This window comes from Camellia sinensis, chromosome 12, assembly GCF_055761805.1.
Source record: "Camellia sinensis isolate YWXY chromosome 12, ASM5576180v1, whole genome shotgun sequence".
NCBI lineage: Eukaryota > Viridiplantae > Streptophyta > Magnoliopsida > Ericales > Theaceae > Camellia > Camellia sinensis.
The window spans coordinates 74,332,964-74,357,306 of record NC_138972.1 but is presented as its reverse complement, the minus strand read 5'-3'; the positions used below and the strand labels follow the sequence as shown (position 1 = coordinate 74,357,306).

Sequence of the window (24,343 nt, the reverse complement as noted above, 5' to 3'; positions counted from 1 at the left end):
AAATCTGACCCAACACGCGAATTTATAGAATCTGTCCCGCGATCTCCGCTCGAGCTCAACACAGCCCGCTCGAGCGGACTGACCAAAAACTGCGTGCGAATAAACTGAGATGCGCTCGAGCGTAGGAGAATCCGCTCGAGCGTAAAATCACACATTCCAGTATTTTTACAGGCGACTGCAGAGATGCTGAGAGCTTCCAATCCCCGCTCGAGCGCCCGTTTTCCCGCTCGAGCGGACAGGCCAAAACTGGAAAAACTGGAAAAAAATAACATGATCGAACAGGCAACTTTGAATGCATTTTTGCATTTTGCTTCGGGGGCGCTGCCCCTCGACCCCGCCGTGGCGCTGCCCCGGACCCGCCAAGGGGCGCTGCCCCCTGGACCCCCGCGAGCTGACCGGGCAGCTCGATCCCCGTCATAATCAGCGAAGTGGCAATCTTGAAAGCTTTATCATCACAAACTACTCTGAAAATGCTTGATTCGGGTTGGATTCGCATCTAACAACTCATAGCCTCACTGAAATAAAAAATGCGAATAAAATTACAACTCAAAGGAGTTTTGTCAAACGGGATTGCCAAGAAATAAAACCTAACAATGTGTGATGCAAGTGACGAGTGACAACCGCACACAAATTTACCCTGTACATCTTAGCATAAATAACACTCACCGAGCTTGTTTCCCAACAATAAGGGGTAGAGGTGTGAGGTCACAATGGAGAAAGGCTAAGAGGTTCAAGTAGCTGCGATGGTTAGGGTTTATAGGAAAGGGTAGTTGTGATGGTGAGGGCTGAGGTGAAAAGGAAAGGAGTTAAGACTGATAGAAGCAACAATGGGGCAATGAGGTGTAACATTGATAGGGATGATGGGAAATGATGGAAAGGACTAGGGTAGCGAGGATGGGTAGGAGAAGGCTTGGGGGTAACAACGGAGGGCATGGCAGTGGTGGCTAGCAAGGAGTGCCAACCAAAGTTGAAATGGGAGAGTACAGAGAGGAAAGAATAGAAAGGAAGGATAGGTTGGTCAATTCAAGGGATAAATTTCATCATTTTTTTTTTCTTTCTTCCCACCCCAATTGCAATCAAGATAAATTTTTGTGATAAATTTTTCAAATTGTTTCTAAAAACTAATAATTAGTGACGCTTTTTTTTTTTTTTTTTTTTTACAAAAACACCATTAATTATCACATGACCTATATTGGGCGATAAATCTACCTTTTAAGACATGCACATAAATCTCCCAAAATGTAATTTCCCCTTAAATTATTCACACACAGAATGGAAACAATGCTTAAAATTTTCTAAAACTAGCTTCATAGATGAGATACCTTTCTAGGCCTACTAGCTATAGCATTATAGATTTGTGATAGAAACAAACATAACATATGCACCAACTGGTACTAAAACAGATAAGCAAATGCAAACGGAGGTTGAAACTGCACGTGTGTTGCCCTTTTTTTGGGTGACTAAGTGGGTTAAAACTAAATGAGAGAGTTAAAACACTTGACAATGCTCTTTTTATGTGACCATCAAAAGTTTTTGGTAGGAAGAGGTATAGAAAGAGCAGGCACTATAACATGATTAGAAGATTTCAAAAGATTTGCCACAATTGCTTAATGACATAATATGATGTATTAAAAGTAAACCTAAAACAAAGAAGAAGAAAAATTAAATGAGCACCATTCCTAGCATCTCATTGTACTGCTACAATTAACTAATTTCCTACTCTAGGTCACAGCTACCATTTGAACAAACTAAATCGATCACCCCTTTCTACAAGATTCTCATCTGTGGAATCTGAGCCACTTCTAATTGTGTTATCTGAATTATCATCTGGAAGGAGTTGTATCCTGTCAGCATGCTTAATAATCCAATCAGTGAACTTTGGAGAGGATGCCAACTCAACCACAGCATGTCGGGTTGATTCCGGGGTGAAATTCTCCCACTCTTTTTTTTGAAAACTTCTTTCTGTTGGGTGGCCTATGGAATGTTGAATAGTAATCCTGTTGATTTCTTGTCACCCTCCCAGTGGTCGGAGATATCATACCTGCAACAGCCAAAAACAAACTAATGAAGCATGAATTAAAGGTCAATACCAATGCTATATATAGTATAATTTACACGAGTACCATTGTATTTTATAGACATTTTTAGAAAGAGTGTCTGCATGAAACATCTTTAACAAGATTAATCCTCCCAACCAAAAACCTAATTTGTTCATTTCATTTTTATTATGATTACAATATCATGGTCAAAACCAATGAACAGTAGATCATAGGAGTTCTGAAACTGACACCACATCAGGCAATACAAGCCAATAAATGTCAAGAACACGAGATATTTCAAAAGAAACTGAACATTTACCTTGCCAAGTCAAGCATGAACCCCATTTCTAATATACAAAAAAGAATACTGTTGTAAAGATAAAGATATAAAGAAAGTAGGAACAGTTTTAAAGAAACACTTACTGTTTGTTAATCTTTGATTCCCAATTTGTGCAACTACTAATGCACAAATTTGGATAAATTTATTAAAAACATAGACTTCTCCCCCATTAAAATATTTATTGTTAAATATTGTCATGTCCTAGTGTGTGTCTACACCCAATTTTGCTACAAATTTCACATCATACATCTCATTTAATGCTTCATGCTCCATAAAAACCATCATACAGACTTCATTAGGACAGCAAAACATAATTTTGTGGTCATTAATGCAACATACATTGAAAGGAACGGCCGAATTGCATGCCTACATTTAACCATCATGTTGCAGTCCAGAGAGGTGATGATGTATCCTCAACTCAATTCTTTAAATCACTTATAATCTCAATTGAAAGTCAAGATAGAACAAAGTATAAACATTTCAAGATTAAAGCTCATAATCTTAAAATCAGCACAACAATTACTTAGAAGTAGAACATGTGTCTAACATTAGAGCTAGCACACTGAAACTGTAACGCCCTCAAAAAAATACATAAAAGCCATCACTTTAGACATGCATTGATATAAAAGAAACCAACCATTTCTATTTATTAGAGTAGTTCTTACAACAGCATTACATGTTAACAACAAAAGCAAATGCCCTATGGGCTTACAGCTTTCCAAGTCAACACCTGGTTACACAAAAGAAGGGTACTAACTCTATACAAAGTAAGCCCTTGGCTTGATATACATGTAATACAAACAAAATAAACCAAAAAGGAGTCCTCAACTCTCATCATCATCCAAGCTATGTCCTTGGAGGTGGCATACTACCTGTACCTGAAAATAATGTTCCATATAGGGTGAGCCAACGCCCAGCAGAGATATGCTAAACACAGTATGAGCAGTAACTAAGACATTAGCAATTGATAAATGTTCTATTTCCATAAATAAATTCATAATCCATTTCCATTTCATGACCACTGTGTTCATGTTTCATTTCATTTTCCATTTCTTAACAATTTCACAATTTACATCAACGGCTCAGAACCTGGCCAACCACTTATATGAGACAGTGACTCATATTAAACGTTTCCCATTTTACAATAGATAAACATACTAGTTGTGTCAACATCTCAACAGATAAGCATACAAGCTGTATTCACATTTCAACAGATAAGCATATTAGCTATATCAACACTTCCATAGATAAGCATATAAGCTATATCAACACGTTAACTGACAAGCATATGAGCTGTATCAGTGGAGTTCATCCCCTATCTCCTCCCAAACAACATCCGGTTTAGAGGTCCATCCCCTATCTTTCCCTAAACCGTGGAGTACATCCCCTATCTCCTCCCACACATACAACGTATATACACATAGGTCATATACACAATCAATCAATACATAACGTTAATGTATTCTATCAACCGTCATTCTCTATGACATATCCAATTGATTAGTTTTAGTTTGCCTAATCATCATGCATTGTCTACAACAATCAAAACTACCCTCCACGGGTAGCCCAAGCAATTATTTCTAAACAGATAATAAAAACTCTAACAGATAAAATATCAATGTTTTCAAAAGTGAGCGATTAATAAATCCCACTCCACTATTCTACTATATAATGAGCCAATTTCATTATTTCCAACTCAATTCCATATAACCACAATTTTTCCAAATTAATCATACCAATTAATTTATACAACCAATTAGGATTTTCTACCCCATTTCCCAATATTGACTCAATGGTCTATATATCAACAACCAACAACAATATCATTATTTTGAAACCCACAATACACATTTTTAGAATCAAAATAACAAAACCCTCCTTTAACATTTTGAAACCCTTAGTCCCAAAATTACCCAACTTCAACACTTTATCAAAACAACCAAAAATCTATGTCAAAGACCATAAAAGTGAGTAGGAATCCCTACCTCAAAAGTTGACACCCAACGAAGAAGATGAAGAAAATGGAAATGCTCCAAATCCTGAGATTCATGGATTAAAAGATAACCCTCGACAATCAACAACTTTTTTGTAAAGGCCAAAGCTGAGAAAACAACTCTTACTAGATCAATACCTAGAGGGAAGGCAAGGTTCTAGAGAAAGAAGCTCTCAAATGGCGTTTTGGAAAAGTAAGAGAGAGAGTGAAAGTGTAGAAAATGATTCAAAAATGCCTAGCTGCCATCTGTTATACGACATTCCCACTTGAGCAGAAAACACGACGCTCGAGCGTCAAGAACAAAAAACTAGGTACGCTCGAGCTCAAGAAGACCCGCTCGAGCTCCAAGACACAAGAATAAAGTACATCCGTTCGAGCGTGAAAACCAGTCTGCTCGAGCGTAGATTTTCATCTCCCAGAACTTTTTAGAAAAAGAATTACCCGCTCAAGCGCCAACAAGCCCGCTCGAGCACGACCCGCTCGAGCACAGTAAACCCACTCGAGCGTAGAAAACACACCTGCAGAAGTTTTGTAGGGACACGAAATACTGGAAGGGCGTAAACCACGCTCGAGCGCAGAATGACCCGCTCGAGCGGACATACAAAAATTGGGCAACAACAATGGGAGCCAAAGCTCTACCAACCTGTAATAACCAAGCCCAACACAACCTATAACTCAAACAAATGGAATCAAAGGACGACAACAAGGTAGATACAACCACCAACTCCACGGAACTAAGGTCCGAAATACAACAGATACAGAAAGGGAAAACCGGGATCGCTATAACCCCGCCTTAAAGAATTTTGTCCCCGAAATTAAATACAAGTTTTTCAAAAACAAGATTTTCTCAATTCCCAACATTATTACAATGCGAAATTTAACAATTCGACCCATTATCGGTCTTTCCATCCCTATTCAAGAGGCAATTCACCACATATCTCAATATGTATCAACAACATGCTTTTCCCGAAATTCAATAATTTCTACATACATGCTTCACAATTTTATACTATATTCAACATTCATGATATATCTCCATTTCTATAATACATTGAACATATGCAGTGTTATAACAAATTTCCATTAACCAAAACATTCACAATGTTTTACAACTTAAGACATATATAATGTTCTTAAAGTTCAACGATATTACAAAATTACCAATGCATGGTTACAAATCAACAAACAAGTCTGGATATTTCTCGCGGACTTCTAACTCACGTTCCCAAGTGGCTTCCTCCACTCCGTGATGTTTCCACAAAACCTTTACCAAAGGAATGGTCTTGCCACGCAGGACTTGATCCCGCCTATCCAAGACCCGAACCGGTCTCTCTTCATACGAGGCATCCTCATCTACCTCTAAGTCGGTCCAATCTAACACATGGGACGAATCCGGCTCATACTTCCGAAGCATACTCACATAAAACACATCATGCACTCCGGACAATTGCGGTGGCAAAGCTAAACAATAAGCAACTTCCCCAATCCTCTCAAGGATCTCAAAGGGACCGATAAACCGAGGGGATAACTTCCCACTCTTCCCGAACCTCATCAAACCTCGCCTAGGTGATATTTTCAAGAAAACATGATCACCTATCTCAAACGCCAAAGGCCTCCTCCTACGGTTGGCATAACTCTTTTGGCGACTCTAGGCTGCAATAAGCCTCCTACGGATAAGCTCAACTTTCTCCGTTGTCTCCCTAACCAACTCCGGACCCAACAAAGGTGCATCACCCACCCCGGCCCAACACACTGGAAACCTACACGGTCGGCCATACAAGGCCTCAAACGGTGCCATACTGATGCTAGACTGAAAACTGTTGTTGTAGGCAAACCCCACAAAGGGCAAATGCCTCTCCCACGTCCCACTAAAGTCAAGGACACAACCTCGAAGCATATCCTCAAGGATCTGAATAGTACACTCGGACTGCCCGTCAGTCTGAGGATGATAAGCCGTACTAAAGGTCAACTTAGTGCCCAAGGCACTCTGCAAACTCTGCCATAACCTAGCAGTAAAACGAGGATCTCTATCTGAGACGATCGTCACTGGGACCCTGTGCAATCTCATTATGTCCCGAATATATAAGTCGGCGAGATGATCTACCGAATCTCTCACGCGCATAGGGATAAAGTGCGCCGACTTAGTTAACCGGTCTACAACCACCCAAATGGCATCACTACCCCGCTGAGTCCTCGGAAGACCTATAACGAAGTCCATAGTGACATGCTCCCATTTCTACTCGGCAATAGGCAAGGGTTGCAACAAACCCGCTGGCCTCTGATGCTCGGCCTTCACTTGCTGACAAGTAAGGCACTTTGACACGAAAACAGCCACATCTCTCTTCGTACCCTGCCACCAAAACTGGCGACCCAAATCCCGATACATCTTAGTGCCTCCCGGATGCACCGCAAGGCGTGAATGATGGAACTCTCGGAGGACTTCCTCTCGGCAAGACTCCAGCACAAACAAACGGTCTCGGTATCTCACACTCTAGTCGGGATACACCGTCAAACCCTTCTCAACCTTCCCACTGGAGATCTTCTCTCGGAGGGATTCTACCTCAAGGTCCCCTCTCTATGCCTCTAACACTCGAGTCACAAGTGTAGGCTGCGCAACAACAGAAAACAAGGCCGCAGCCTCAACAGATTCGCCCAGAAGCAAATCAAACTCGCCAAGTGCACCCAACATCTCCCACTCCCGGATGGCTATACAAGCTACATCACTAATGGATTTCCTACTAAGGGCATCGGCCACAACATTGGCCTTTCCCGGGTGATAGTGCAACTCAAAATCATAGTCCTCAATGAACTCCATCCATCTCCTCTGCCTCAAATTCAAGTCTCTCTGTATAAACAGATACCTCAAACTCTTGTGATCCGAGAACACCTTGAATCTCTCATCATAAAGGTAGTGCCTCCAAATCTTCAAGGCGAAGATCACTGCTGCTAACTCTAGGTCGTGTGTAGGGTAATTCTTCTCATGTATTTTCAACTGACGTGAGCCATAAGCTACCACTTTCCCCTCTTGCATCAACACACAACCCAAACCCTCTCGTGAGGCATCACAATAAACCGCATAACCCAACCCTCTCTCAGGAATAATCAAAACCGAAGCGGTGGTCAATCCAACTTTCAATTCCTGGAACGACCTTTCGTAAGTCTCACTCCAGACAAACTTGACCCCTTTCCGCGTCAATCTAGTCAACGGCGAAGCTAGCCTGGAGAAATCTTTCACAAACCGACGGTAATACCTAGCTAATCCCAGAAAACTGCGGATCTTAAACACACTCTTAGGCTGTGCCTAATCTTGCACTGCCTCTACCTTGGATGTATCAACAGACACCCCTTCCCCAGATACCACATGGCCTAAGAATTTGACCTCTCCTAGCCAGAACTCACACTTCCCAAACTTGGCATACAGCCTATGGGCTCTAAGCAATTCAAGCACCACTCTAAAGTGTTCCTCGTGCTCCTCCTCAGAAGGCGAATAGATAAGAATGTCGTCCACGAAAACGACCATAAATCGATCTAAGAATTCCCGGAAGATCCGATTCATCAAGTCCATAAAGACTGCCGGTGCATTGGTAAGCCCAAATGGCATCACCAGAAACTCATAATGGCCATACCGCGTACGGAATGCCGTCTTCGGAATATCCTCCTCCCTGACCCTCAACTGGTGGTAACTCGATCTCAAGTCTATCTTAGAGAAACAACAGGAACCTTTCAACTGGTCAAACAAATCATCTATACGGGGCATAGGGTACTTATTCTTAACCGTAGCCCAATTCAACTTTCGGTAGTCGATACACAATCTCAAGGCACCATCTTTCTTTTTAGCAAAGAGGGCCGGTGCTCCCCACGGCGAAACACTAGGGCGAACAAAACCCTTATCTAGCAATTCCTGGAGCTGAATCTTCAACTCACTCAACTCGGCTAGGGCAAAACGATAAGGTGCCATAGAAATCGGCGCTATGCCGGGCACTAAATCAATAGAGAACTCTATCTCTCGGTGAGGTGGCAAACTAATGAGATCCTCGAAAAAAACATCTGAATACTCACAAACCACCCTCGGCAATACAATCTGGGTCTTATCACACTCACCACTCATAAAGCTAGCAAGTAGACCACTAAGCTTATTCCACCCTCGCGGATCATACATCGGTGGCAACACACTACCAACCCGATCCGCCAAGAAATGGAAACACTCCCCGCTCAAGGTACAAACTGTGACCCTCTGGTGGTAGCAATCAATAACAGCCCGGTATGACGATAGCCAGTCCATACCCAACATAACATCAAAACCCTTCATGGGTATAACAACAAAGGGAAAAGGAAGCCTATGGTCGGCGACCTTTATATCACAACCTCTACATCCTTGTTTCAAAATCAATTCACCCCCAACAGGTGATTCTACACAAATAGGAGATACTAACAGTGCCAACTCCAATTCCAACACAGATGCAAATGCAGCAGATACAAAAGAATGGGACGCAACCGTATCAATCAATACACTAGCAACTGAGTTGCAAAACAGAAAGGTACCTCTCACTACTGATGGAGCCGGTACTAGGTCCTGCGCGGTAACAGCATACACGCGCCCTGTAGGCCCCTGATCCACCTGCTCACCTCTAGGAGCAAAAGACTGCTGCACTGACTGGGATGACGAAGCTCCCGGATTGGCCCTCGAGGCCTGCAAAGACTGAGCTGGCTGATAACTCTATGTCTGCCTAGAACCAGACGCTCCTGATGTGGCACTCAACTGTGGGCAATACCTCTTCAGGTGCCCAGGCTGACCACACTGATAGCAAGATAAAGGCTGGCCCCTGCCCTGACTCTGGCCCTGAGGTCTAGCTGAAGAAGAAGCAGCTCGCTGGCCCCCTCCCTTCTGCGGGCAAACTGAAGACTTGTGACCCAGCTGGCCACACGCAAAACAAGTCAAGCCTCCCTAACTACCTCTCCCAGAGCCCGCACTCGGCACTGGAAAGGTCGATCTAGCCAAACCACCCTGAGACTGCTGAGGGTTAGAACCCCTCTGTCTCCTGCCGTCACCCTGACCATCTTGGCTCCTCTTGGAGCCTCTCTGCCCTTTATCATCCTCTTGCATCATAATCTCTATATGAGCTGCAGCATCAACCAAACGTCTGTACTCTCGGATAAAAGACCCTCCAACCCTCAACTTGAGTCCACGCCTCAACTTCCGCTCAAACTCAAAGCAACGGCGTTCCTCGGACGCCACAAGTTCAGGTGCAAACCTGGACAGACTAGTAAAAGTAGCCTCAAACTCAGCCACATACAAACCGTGCTATTTAAGCTGGCAAAACTGATCCCTCAGCTTCTCCCTAGCAGCTGAAGATAAAAACTTCTCCTGGAAGGTATTCACAAAGACCTCCCATGCACCATCGACACTGCCCTTCTCGTACTTCCACCATTGACCCGCATCTCCCTTCAGTTGGAAGGATGCCAAGGTCACCTTTAAAGCTCCATCCTCGATGCCAAGCATCTCAAACGTCTTCTCCATCTGTTCCAACCACTCGTCAGCCTTAAGTGGCTCCTTCAGATCCCCAACAAACTCGTCCGGGTTTGACCGGAAGAATTCCCTCTTCAAGAAGGAAGGCCCTGCCTCCGCTGCGTGGGCCTGATCCTGATTCCCTACTCTGAGAATACCCAAAGCTCCTGCTATCTCTCAGGCTAAGGCACTCATAGCCTGCTGACCCACTGGTTCGGCCACATTGGCCTGACCAACTCCCTCCTGTTGTACCGGAATATCATCCGGTAAAGGCATCTCCTGCCTACCACGCCTACCACGTCCTCGTCCTGACATCCTAATAAAGGTAACCAAGACCATTAGCACATTCACAAATGTGCCGAAGCTATAACACTCACGTCCTAATGCATGGACAACTGTAATTCACTCTACGTAAGCACATAATCACATAAGCAATTACGAATTTCATTCCCGGATAATGATAAGAGTTCCGGTTAGAAACAGCATTGATCAAGTTCTTTTCCAACAAGACTCCCAGAAATCCAAGGATCCAATCAACATCCTATAAACTACATTCCATACCCATATAGTCACATAAACATGTTATCATATAAGCACATAACACTACATCTAAGTCTCTATCAAGCGAGACAAACCCATTGTGATCCTTATCACTTCCCATGTACCCAAAGTATTCGAACCTGGTAACTTTGATACCAAGTTGTAACACCCTCAAAAAAATACATAAAACCCATCACTTCAGAAATGCATTGATATAAAAGAAACCAACCATTTCTATTCATCAGAGTAGTTCTTACAATAGCATTACATGTTAACAACAAAAGCAAATGCCCTATGGGCTTACAGCTTTCCAAGTCAACACCTGGTTACACAAAAGAAGAGTACTAACTCTATACAAAGTAAGCCCTTGGCTTGATATACATGTAATACAAACAAAATAAACCAAAAAGGAGTCCTCAACTCTCATCATCATCCAAGCTATGTCCTTAGAGGTGGCATACTACATGTACCTGAAAATAATGTCCCATATAGGGTAAGCCAACGCCCAGCAGAGATATGCTAAACACAGTATGAGCAGTAACTAAGACATTAGCAATTGATAAATGTTCTATTTCTATAAATAAATTCATAATCCATTTGCATTTCATGACTACTGTGTTCATGTTTCATTTCATTTTCCATTTCTTAACAATTTCACAATTTACATCAACGGCTCAGAACCTGTTCAACCACTTATATGAGACAGTGACTCATATTAAACGTTTCCCATTTTACAATAGATAAACATACTAGTTGTATCAACATCTCAACAGATAAGCATACAAGTTGTATCCACATTTCAACAGATAAGCATATTAGCTATATCAACACTTCCATAGATAAGCATATAAGCTATATCAACACGTTAACTGACAAGCATATGGGCTGTATCAGTGGAGTTCATCCCCTATCTCCTCCCAAACAACATCCGGTTTAGAGGTCCATCCCCTATCTTCCCCTAAACCGTGGAGTACATCCACTATCTCCTCCCCCACACACAACGTATATACACATAGGTCATATACACAATCAATCAATACATAACGTTAATGTATTCTATCAACCGTCATACTCTATGACATATCCAATTGATTAGTTTTAGTTTGCCTAATCATCATGCATTGTCTACAACAATCAAAACTACCCTCCACCAGTAGCCCAAGCAATTATTTCTAAACAGATAATAAAAGCTCCAACAGATAAAATATCAATGTTTTCAAAAGTGAGCGATTAATAAATCCCACTCCACTATTCTACTATATAATGAGCCAATTTCATTATTTCCAACTCAATTCCATATAACCACAATTTTCCCAAATTAATCATACCAATTAATTTATACAACCAATTAGGATTTTCTACCCCATTTCCCAATATTGACTCAATGGTCTATATATCAACAACCAACAACAATATCATTATTTTGAAACCCACAATACACATTTTTAAAATCAAAATAACAAAACCCTCCTTTAACATTTTGAAACCCTAAGTCCCAAAATTACCCAACTTCAACACTTTATCAAAACAACCAAAAATCTATGTCAAAGACCATAAAAGTGAGTAGGAATCCCTACCTCAAAAGTTGACACCCAACGAAGAAGATGAAGAAAATGGAAATGCTCCAAATCCCGAGATTCTTGGATCAAAAGATAGCCCTCGACGATCAACAACTTTTTTGTAAAGGCCAAAGGTGAGGAAACAACTCTTACTAGATCAATACCTAGAGGGAAGGCAAGGTTCTAGAGAGAGAAGCTCTCAAATGGCGTTTTGGAAAAGTAAGAGAGAGATTGGAAGTGTAGAAAATGATTCAAAAATGCCCAGCTGCCCTCTGTTATACGACATTCCCGCTCAAGCGGAAAACACAATGCTCGAGCGTCAAGAACAAAAAACTAGGTACGCTCGAGCTCAAGAAGACCCGCTCGAGCTCCAAGACACAAGAATAAAGTACATTCGCTTGAGCGCGAAAACCAGTCCGCTCGAGCGTAGATTTTCATCTCCCAGAACTTTTCAGAAAAAGAACTACCCACTCGAGCGCGAACAAGCCCGCTCGAGCGCGACCCGCTCGAGCGCAGTAAACACGCTCGAGCGTAGAAAACACACCTGCAGAGGTTTTGCGGGGACACGAAATACTGGAAGGGCGTAAACCACGCTCGAGCGCAGAATGACCCGCTCGAGCGGACCATACAAAAACTGGGCAACAACAATGGGAGCCAAAGCTCTACCAACCTGTAATAACCATGCCCAACACAACCTATAACTCAAACAAATGGAATCAAAGGATGACAACAAGGTAGATACAACCACCAACTCCACGGAACTAAGGTCCGGAATACAACAGATACAGAAAGGGGTTAACTACATGAATCCTTCTTCTCCACTCAACTCAAGAACATAGTGAGAGTTAAAGTAATAAAATTTGTCAAATTAATGTATCTTTATTGTTTCATGCATGTCCTTTGTAACTACATAGAAAGTAAAGATTAACAAGAGAATATAACCATAGTAAAATCAACAAACTAACAAATAAATAAGCAAGTAAACTTGAATACAATATTTTTACTAATGCCAAAGGGGAAAAGCACATAAACAAGTCACGGATTGCTCTATTAGTGTAATATAAACATATTAAACTTGATATTAAAATGAAATATTTGCAAGACCTATTGAAAATTTAAAAAGTACACAAGCTACTGTCTTAAATTAATACCTAATTTTTAAAGATAAGTGTTTTGCATTATAAAATTACAATGTGATCTCTCAATATTCTTGAGCTTATGTTTAACTCCTACTAATAATTTTTTTTTAAATGTATACATACATATTCTACCCCTACCTGTACTTGTACCCGTATCCTACTTTTTAGGTTTTGTCATATTGCCACATACATATATGTATCCATGTCCATGCTTCCTAGATTATATCTATAGGCACCCTATCGCAAGTTTTTTTTTTTTTTTTTGAAAATCTGTAAAAACCATGTTTGGATCCTTCATCTTCTCTTTGTACTTCTCTATTAATCTTCTTAGTAAAAATAGTGTTTCCATATTTGATCTACCAATCATAAACCCAAACAAATTCTCTAACACTATTGTTATAACACTCAAGCGATGCTCAATCATTCTCACCAACAATTTTATTGTAATGACTTATCAACTTAATGTCTCTATAATTGTTGCAATTGTGGATATCTCATTTATTTCGATATATAGGTATTAAAATACTATTTACTCGCCAGCCATTTTCCTAGTCATTAGAATCTTATTAAATAATTTTGTTAACCAAACAACTACTTACCTAAGCATAACCAAGCCTCAATAGGGATACAATCTAGTCCTAATGCCTTGCCTTTTTTTTTTTTTTATGATAAATCTAAAGCCTTGCCTTATTTCATCTTTTTTTAATGCAAATTCCATCTTAAACTCTCTTAGTTCGATGATAAAACTTATATTATCTAGTTCCATCAAGGCTATCATATGCCTCTCCTTCCAAGTTTTTAAAATGATTTTCACTTAACAATTTCTCAAAATATCATTCACACTTTTTCTTAATCTCCTCATCCAACCTCCTTATTGGTCAACTTGTGTCTGAAAATTATTCTCATTTTTATCCTCTTTTACCATGGCTTATATCGCACTATTCAACCACCAAGTATATTTAGACATAAGAGTTTTTCCCTTTGACTCTCCATGGCACTGCTTACGATATTCTTTCAATGCATTATGCTATTGTATTCCACGTGTTATTAGTAACACCTTTCAAACCCAGCATTACTTCTTTAAACACTTTATCCACAATTTCTCACTTTTTAGATTTCACATCTAGTTCATGAGTTTTTAATATATTTCCCTCTTTGATTTTGCTCTTTATTATTGTACATAATACTATAAATTGAATATTGTTAGCCTACTTTGTGCCATAAACTTCCTTTGGAAATAACCTTGAAACCTTTACATATTCAGCAGTCTATTTTTCTTACAAGAAATGGATCTATCCAACTCTTATTTGACCCATTTTTAAAAGTTGTGTTTAGCCCTCCTTTTTTAAAAAGTTGTTGGTTACTACATGATCAAATGCTACTACGAAATCTAAGATGTTCTCTCCACCCTCATTTCAATCACCAAAACCATATCCACCATGTATCCTCTCGTGCACTTGCTTATATTTTTAGACATGACCATTGCAATCTCCACCTATAATTATTGTCTCCTCTACAAATATTTGTTGTATTAACTCATCCGGTTAATCCCAAAATTTCCTTTTACTATGTTTCTCCAAGCCTATTTGGGGTGCATAGGCGCTAATTATACTCTACAATTACAATATTAATTAATATTATTATGTAACTTATTCTCATGACTATTACTGCCTTATTTTTCAGATGCTAAGCTACACCATTTCTACATCTTTTTTTTTCTTTTTTATGATAAGTAAGTTTTATTGAAGAAGAGCATCAAGAAGATGCTAAAGATACAAAAAGGCCCCCATAATTAAAAAGAAGCGCTAGCCAATTACATCATCAAGGAAATCAAAAATGGTAAACAAATCAAGATCCATACGCCTTGACACCCAACCACACAAGACTCGCAAAAAACCATCTACTAACCAATATTTCCAGCATACAAAATGTTGTACCGAGTTTTTCTATTTCGTTTACCTTCTCAACTACTCACTTAGTTTCTTGTAAGCATGTTATACTTTCCTTCTAATCATAGAATCTACTAATTCCATAGTTTGATCTGTTAGTGTTCCCTTTTCCAAGTTGCTAATGTAAACCAACAATCCTGGGCTAATTTCTTTACAGGTGCTCATCCAAGAAAACATAAGGACCTTTTCCTATTTTTCATTGCACTAAGGCGCTGATGTAGTGATCCTTGCCTATTTTTCAAAACATGTTGCCTACAGAAAACATCCTAGCCTTTGCATGTTCATGTTCATAAGAGATCTGACGGGGAGTTTTATGTGGTAACTATGGAAGTGATCCATGATGTCAAAGGAAAATAAGAGGAAATAAAATGCTCTGCAGAAGCTTCAAATCTTTTTAGAAAAAATGTTTCAACAGACAAAACAAATAATAAGGAGGGAAAATGCAGAGTTTAACATATGTGTGTACCATTAACAGGAGAGTCAGACCAACCAGAAGATCTCCTTGGGCTGTTCCACAGTGTTCCCCGTGAAGCCACCCCTGACCTGCTGAGAAATTCAGCACGATTGTGTCTTACATTTGCTCGTCCTCTACTCCGCCAAGGATTCGCATTTGCAAAATAAATTGAATTCCCAAACAATTCGCATTTACAAATAATTAGTTAAGATCTTGTTAAACCAAGCAAACGAAAGATTTTTTAAATCTGTTATATCAACAGAGCAGACCTCTCTTCAATCAATATTCATGACCATTCATATATTAAATCAAGCAAACCACCCATTTGGACTAATCCAAAATGGATTTCAACATCCCAACAGATAAACTCAAAAAACTAATAAGATCTATTTGCTTTGGATTTAATAAGTTGAATAAATTGAGTGAAGCATCAATTATATGAACATTTATTTGGCACTATAATTACCAGTCCGCCAGCATGATGCAAGGGGAGAGTAGGGAAAAAATAGTACAGGCAACTTACTCTGAACCATTCCACTTGAAGGAAGTGACAAGAAAGCAGATTGACAAACAAGAAGCCAATGCCCCCATTGCCAAAGGAGTATCAAGAGTGCTCTGACAGAAAATAAGAATAAAAAATTCAGGAATGCAAAGCAAATTGCACACTGATTTCCGTTTGGTCTAGAGATACGCAAGTAGAGCATTATCATACTATTTATTAACATGAACACAATAGCCACCTGGAAGATAAATGTGGCTGCAATGATGCACATGGCCCATTTCACAAATTGAGCTACGCCAACATCCACATTTCCATCATCTGAAATAACAAATTTCCGCAACATCCAATACCCTAGGGCAGCTCCTGCAATGACAATCCCAAGTGGTACAAAAATAGAAACCTGTAACCAAACAAGGTGAATAGTTTAAACAAATAAAGGAGGACATAGTTGAAAACTGAATCTGTAATTAAAAAAACTCTAATTCTATGGTCTTGCAATTATGAAGTCATTTGGTCTTGATTATGAATCATGTAGTTGTGAGGCTTTGTGGTGGTCATACTTGGGGTGGTTGGTTATGAACTTGGTTATGAGGCTTTGTGGCTATGAACAGAAGTGGCCTAGGTTACGAGGCTTTTTGGTGTTTTTGGTTATGAACCAAATTGGTTATGAATCCTTATGACTGAAATTTTAAACGCATGTCATATGCAACATTTTTCCTTTTCGAAAAACAATAAAAATGAGATTCAAGTTGTTGTAGAAGAAAATAAATAAATGCTTTAAAAAGTGGCAAAAAATAATGACGAAATTTTTAATAGATGTAAATGGGCTAACATGGAGATAATAAAGACAGTTAAAGGTGTTAGATGATGCTCTTTATAAAAGATTAGACATAATCAATTTCTATATTATTGATTTTTATTAGATAAAAGAAATGCACTAAATTGAGAGAAGCGATGAAGGTTTCAGGAAGGAGAGTCACTCTTTAGCTACATTACATGGACTCGGGTATGAGTGTCAAGTGTAGATATGTATCTAGGGGTCGGACTCAGCAAACCTCTAAATGAGCGTCCGACAAACCTTTGAAAAGAGCGATGCAAGGGTACGTCTAAAAAGTACCCAAAAATTATACACGAGTACGTGGATACGGCCAAACATGGATGTGTTAAAAAAATATCATGTATTTTTCTGATAAAGTTACAATAATTTATGGCTCAGAATGATTACATATTTTTATGATGATGCTACACATTTTGTAGTTAAAAAATATTGAATAAAAAATATATATAACATTATTTAAAAAAATGAATAATTGGTTTTCCATGGATACAAGTTAAATTCCAATTTAATTAGTATTAGGCCCAAACATAAGAAGCTCATGTAAAAGCCGACCAGCCCAATTACCTTATAATTTTTATTATAAGGCCCATTTTATTAACATACCAAAGTGTATACTAAATAAGTCCAAATGCACCAAACCCATTAATATAACCCTAGCAACCATCAACGAAGATGAATACAGAAGATAGAGATGACGAACGACGATGACGATGAGGTCGCAAGCCATGTTTCTCTCCTCCTCCCCCCTCCTTTGTTGTTGTGAAAAATAGAAAAGAAAATCAACCGTATCCATTTGTATTTAGCCATATTCCCCACCCATACTTGTGTCATGTTGTGTCGGCATGAGTATCTCTAAAAATACAAAGAGTCTGTGTAACGTAGCTCTTTAGTTGGAATGGTCTAAGATTGTCCTTGAAGAGGAAGATGATAGAGATGGAGATGGTGACTTCCTGATGCTCAAAGAGAGAAGGCAAAACTTGAATCACTAGGTCAAACTAAAGCATGAGAAGTTAGATTGGTTGTGTGAAGTCCTTAACCAACTGATGTGTAGCGAAGGTGAGAAGGATTTTACAAAAGGATTTTGTGAAAAGGTAGTCATATGGATGTTAGTTCCCTTCATACTAAAGGGGGAGGTTCCTTTGCATTTTGGTTGGTAAAGGTAGGAAATGGTGGTCTTCTTGCCAAAGAATAAAGGGCGTCCTCTTTGAGGGGCGTGGCTAAGAAGTTGTTTAAACTCAAGGTGTAGAAGAAACCAGCCAAGGTGAAAGAGGTTGATCCTTTATGTAGGTGCCTGAAATGGTGTATTGGCCACTAAATCAAAGCCCTTCTAGACTAAGGTTACAAGGGAAAAAGAGAGTAGTAAATTCTATTGATGCCAAGAAAACTGTACATTTCTCGGAAACAGATTTGATGGGGAGGGTAGTGGACTAGTATAGGGGCATCCCCTCTACAACAAATATGCTAATCACCCTTGGAAGGTCTCGACTAGAGTTGGGTTTGATGTTAAAGATTTTTTTTATCTATTTTGTTGCCATCAAAAGAGGAGGAGAAAAAGGGTTTTGAATGAAAAAGTTTGAGTTCTTCTGACTAGTGGTCTATGGTGGGAGAGTGTTGTCATGGAAATGGTGGTCCAAAGGCCATTCGGGTTCACTTCCTAGGCTGTCACCACACCTATAGAATGAGGAGGTTGTTAAGGTGTTTGTGTAAGTGTTCTAAGGGTTGACAAAAACACAAGCAAAGATGTCAATATCATTGGGCTAGGCTTCTTGTCGAAGATTACACAAGACAGTTTCTGACGATTGTAATAGTGGAGGTAAATCCTTCGCTTTTGAGATCCCTCTTTGGATAGAATTGGGGTCTTCAAGTGCATGCTAGTCGAAGGTCTGCGTACCATACAATGATTGGAGGTGGTCGCATTGACCAAACAAGGAGGATAATGGAGGGTCACACGAGGTCAATACATGGGTTTGCTTGGCAAAAAGGCGTGCATTGTTAGTGCATAACAATTGTCATCGAGTTCAAATATGAATAGACAAAAGGACAAGAAAGTGCTATAGGTAAGGGTGTTCATGGGTCAAGTTGGCCCGGGTTTGTCCATAACCCGTCACCTGAATCGACTGTAAGCCTGAAAATTTTCAACCAATTACAGATTGCCACATACTACAATGGCCTACAAAATATGGCACAATTATTGGCAAATTAAATCTTGCCACGTGTCTAATTAGTCTCAAATCAAGATTACATGGTGGTCAAATTAAATATTGCCATGTGTTAAATGATACAATAAATCTTTGACTAATCAAATTAAGTCATAGTGATGCAGCAAATAAGTTTTTGACTAATCAAATTAAGCCACTTGTCACATTGAGGTGGTCAAGCCAATAAAATTATGACACACCATTAAAGTGATATTTTGGTATTTATCTCTAAATAAATCAGAGATAATTATCCAAGAAGTCAAGTCTATTAAGACTCTCCTCCATTTATTCCTATAAGTAGGGGTGATCTCTGTAGACACCCCATTTTTGACCGTCCTCAAGACTTGGACGTCACCGTTTGAACACACGGTGATCTTCCATGTTTGTGTTTGTTTGGAGTTCCCGGAGGTCTCGGCTCGCGCGCCTTGCCTCAGGATCCCCGAATTCGACCGTTTAGTGTCTGGTTTTGCACCAAACACTTGCATCTTGCCTTTGAAAGGCAGAGTGGGGCTTGTAGACCATCCCCACCCATCACCGGCAGTGGCTAGATGCCACCGGCTGGTTTTTGCTGCCACCGGCAATATAGTTTGCCGGCCGGCACTCTTTGTTGCCGGTCAGCACTATTTGTTGCCGACCGGCACTCTTTTTGGCCAAGATGGCATTTTTTGCCAGCCGATTGCTGTTCATCTGCTTTTACAGATATTTTCAGACAGCTGTATTGCTTTTGCTCCCCTCCATACACGTGTATGGAGGGATCTCCCTCTTGCAAAGCTTGTCTTGTAAGCTTTACAAGAGGCATATAGAGAGAAGCCCTCTCTAAGGCAAAGGAGAGCTTTTAGACATTTTTTTGAGAGAGGAAAATACAGAACAAGCTCTGGTTTTTCTAGGGTTAGGGTTAGATATACACAACCTATCTCTCTTTCCCTCTTATTGGTACACTAGGTGCTTTGTGTCTCACTATTGCACACAAACACCTAGTGTTTCACCTTCCTCTTGGAGCTGAGGTTCTAAAGAGTGTGTTTTGAAGCTTTGGTGTTGGATTCAAGCTCAAGGAGGCCATTGGAGCACCATTGTTGAAGAGGACTACAAGGGTAAGAAACTAGTCCCTTTTTTTCCCCATTTTTGCATTGATTTTATACCTATCTTAGAGCTGTTTTTGTGATTATTGTATAACATAAAAAAAGTTCTATTTTTAAGCCCTCTTTATTGTTTATTAAGAGTGTTTTGTTGTTTGAGGGTTGTTGACCACCCTTAGGCCTCAAAAGGCCTCATTTTGAGCCATTTTGTGCTAGCTCCGGGATTTTGGTGTTGAGGTCTCTTCACCACTGAAATCTTGAGGGATTTCAGTGGTGAAGATGATGCTTTGAAGTCCCAAGAAGGAGAGGGCCACCCCCTCTCCTTGTTGTCCTTGAAAAGGGCATATTTTGGCCTCCTAAGGAAGCCTATGCTTGAGTGTGTGTTGAGCATGTTTGGTTTGTTTTTCATGCTTATATATCCATGATATAACATGATTTAAAGTTGGTTTTGGAACTTCATGCATGTTTAGCATAGTTGCCATGTAATGCCTTGTTTATGCCTTAATGTGCCTTAGGTTGTTAGCCTTTGTTGGAGCATGTTTTAGGCTTAGTCTTGTGAAGATTATGTGCTTATTTTGCCATGTTCTAGGTCTGTCCATAAGTATTTGGGTTGATTTTTGCATGCATTAAATAGCTCCTTTGTATTTGGGCTTGTTGGCCTTGAGTATGTGCATGTGTAGCATGCCATCTTTGCATTGTTTTGATGATTTGGAATCATCCTACATGCTATTTCAGTCCCATTTCCATGCTTGTTTGATTGCCTTGCATGCCTCTTTAATGCTTTGAAAGCATGTGTTGCAATGCTCCATGTTTTGGCCATGGTGTATGCCTTTGTATTTGGGCCACTTAGATGCCATCTAAGGAGTCCTTTGGCCTTGTTTTAACATGCTAAAAATCTGTTTTTAGTTGTTTAATGCATGCCATGTTTGGTCATGTTAAGTGTAGTTCAATGCCTTATTGATTTGCCTTGAACACTTGGACTATTCGTTGCATGTTTTGGCTTGATTTTGTTGCTTGGTTTGGCACCATCCTAACATGATTTCAATACTTATGTTGCATGCTAATTAGTCCATGATTCCTCCTTTCAAGTGTGCTTGAATATTGCTCGTTTTGTGCTTAAGTGTTGGCCCTTATGTGCATGTGTGTGTGTATGCCATTTAGCCCTCACTCTTTAGCACTTATGGCCACTGTTTTAGGCCTTATTAGAGCTGCCTAATTCATGTATAAGACCACCTTAGCATCAGTTTACATTGCCATATGTATGCTTGTATGCTTGCATAAGCTTGTCACCATGCCATGTTGCATCCTTAGCTTGCATGCTTAGGTTGCATTGCATCTTGCATGCATGCCTTGTTCCTTGAAATGGTGATAGGAATTAGGCCAAATTTGTTTGATTGGTTTGCATTGCATTTGAAACCAAAGTTGCATACTTGGTTCTTTGGGCCATCATGCATAGAAATGCGTGATTGGTGGTCTGAGAACCGAGGCACATGTCCCTTTGAGTTATCACAATGATAAGAGACATGGTTGATGCATACATGCCTTGAAATATGCTGCCATGCCTTGTTTTGCCCTCTGTTGCTGTGAGTTGCAGGTTCTGCAGGAATACTCTGCCGACCGGCAGTGTAATGTGCCGACCGGCACCATTTTCTCTGCCGACAGCTTCAACTTTGTGCCGATGGCCATACAACACTGCCGGTGGAAATTTCATCTAGCCGGTGATGATCCCCTCTGTCTAAGGATGTAGTCCTGAGGTTTTGACAACCTCCAGAGGAGGAAAGGGAGGAAAACAGAGGCAGCTTGCGCATGGCGGCGCGCTTCTCGAGACGTTTTACTGTTTTCCTAAATTAGTTAATTTGTTAATTAATTAATTTGTAATATTTAATTAGCTTGCGTAGTTAATTAATTTGTAATATTTATTCGGTCCCTCCGAGCGAGGGCAAATCTGTAATAAGTGTGTGTGGGTGGTGTGTATGTCTTCTAACCTCACTTCTTTCTTCCCTTTTATTTACCTGCTTACGATGGTAGATTAGGGCACGTTTAATTTAGCATACCTTATGCTACGCATGTGTGCATCCATGCATTTGTATTACATGCATTAGGCTCGGTACATCACGCTAACTGCATTCGTACTTCAAATTCTAAACTGAATATGTGATGGTTGTGCATTCTCACATGCCATGTTTAGGATAGCCGAGCCTATTCTAGCAACACTTTGTATGCGATGCATTAGGCACTTAACATGGACTTGGATCATGCATGTTTGCTAACAAGTTCTTTGTTTTGGCACGGAGTACGATGTAAGTATTTCCGCTTTAGCATATCGCATGAGTGTGAATGTTGCCATAACAGCATGCTTAACATGTGGCTAGATGCTTATGTGTTATAAACTGCTTGAATGCCTGTGGGTGGAGGTTGGATTGTTTGAGTTGGAAAAACTCATTGAAATCCGTGTTTTAGCCTACTTGCAAGTAGCAAATTCCAAAGCATTTTCAAACCGAACGGATACGCAATGTTTATTTCCAAATTAGGCAATCTAGTCTATACTTGTTTGCTGTGCGCATAACGTAGTAATTCTAGGCTGATAATCGGAATAAGAACACGTAAAGTTTTCAAAAACGGATATCACGGTTAGTAGAGGCCGGTCTTCGGACCGGGCGAAAGGGGGTGCTCATAGCTGACCTTCCCCGATCGTACCCAAGCTCCCGAGCCGAGACAACTCCGGTGTTGACGGACACGTGGCCTTCGGCACCGAGTCAGGGTTTCCTAAATTCTCCCATTTTAAAATATTTAGGTGGCGACTCTGTATCTGGCAAAGCAGTCCATGTTTGGCACTACTTTTTCAAAAATTTGTTTCTCAAAACGATTTGCCAGATTTGGACTCTTTGGTTCAGATTAAGAACCGTGACACAAATAGTCGAGTCCGAACTGTAGCATGAGGGCCACGGGGCGCGTCTACAGTTTCTGGCGACTCTGCTGGGGATTTTAGAGAGCTTGACTCGAACTTGTGATATCCTGTTTTGATTTCGCTTATGTGTTTCTTTGCATTGCATGTGCATTGGTGTGCCTAGGAACATAGTGTTTGCCATCTGCCATTCCTGAACGGTTTGCCGGAGGCTTGTCTTGTCAAGGCATGTCCATAAGGCTGACCGGCTATGGGCTCTGACAACATGGGAACACAAACCCCGGTTTACCGGGGCACCCTTTTTGACCATTCGACCTAGTGCATATTCGGATCCATAGTGACCATTCCAAGCTAGGACAGGTTGCTTACCCGATTATAGGTTGTTTGAAACCGCTGTGTGCGTAGTGAAACCCTAACTCCTGACAAAATAGGACAGGGAAACCCTACCCCAACATAGGGGTGATTGAGCTCTCTTTACTTGCTATGTGCTTTTAGAGTGTATCTCTACAGGAACGCATATACTAGTTTGTGAGTTTGAGTATCGGGCCCGAGGGCACCAGAATCAGTATTGTTGAGAATCATTTATCAGGAATCAGTTATCCGCGGGTATCAGATTCAGTATTTTGGGAACAGAAATTTGGGAATAGTGATTAGCAGTAGGGTACAGTTGTCTGGCTACACCCGTGTTTGATCAGTTTGGGCTGAAATGCTGTATGTTTTTCCTTTCAAGGGTTCAGAGAGTTGCAGAGTTGATACAGAATAACCAGTGTCTCCCCCTTGCTGAGGCAAGATTTATGGCGACACAAAGTTCAGAAGAAATTGTGGTTATGACAGCCGCACCGGAGCAGGGAACCACTCCGCAGAATGAAGCCAGCATCAGTATGTCATACCCGCCCAGGATGCCCGTTGTGCACCCGGTCTGGACTCCCCAGTTATACCAGGCTCGTGAGCCCACCACCTTTGAATTAATGGGGATGATAGGCGATCTCCAAAGGTCTGTGGCAGACCTCGCCTATGGAATATCGGCTTCACCGCCAGCGGCGCCGTATGCCGGGAATTTTGTACCACAGGAGCCCCCGCTACTGGGGCGGATTGTGATAGAGCTCAGCCAGCCAGAGGTGACTTCCGGCTATAGCCACGACATGCCAGCACCAACCCAGACCCTTGATCAGGCTGAGGCCAGGGGAAAGGACAAGGCAAAGGTAGACGCCGACCCTATTGAGTAACTGCTGTGGGCAGTCGAGGCTTTGAAGGCCAGAGGGATGAACAAGCAACAAACATCTGCAATAGTGACCAAAGCTGTAG

At 40.7% G+C, this 24,343-nt stretch overlaps 1 long non-coding RNA gene across 1 annotated transcript; it reads right to left on the bottom strand.

The window, feature by feature from the left end:
• Positions 1 to 1,549: 1,549 nt before the first annotated feature.
• Positions 1,550 to 19,367, bottom strand: LOC114265467 (uncharacterized). The gene is made up of 2 exons (XR_014346567.1): positions 15,532 to 19,367; positions 1,550 to 2,041 (listed from the first exon to the last, which is right to left on the bottom strand). It is a non-coding gene; the product is annotated as an uncharacterized LOC114265467 (long non-coding RNA).
• Positions 19,368 to 24,343: the final 4,976 nt, after the last annotated feature.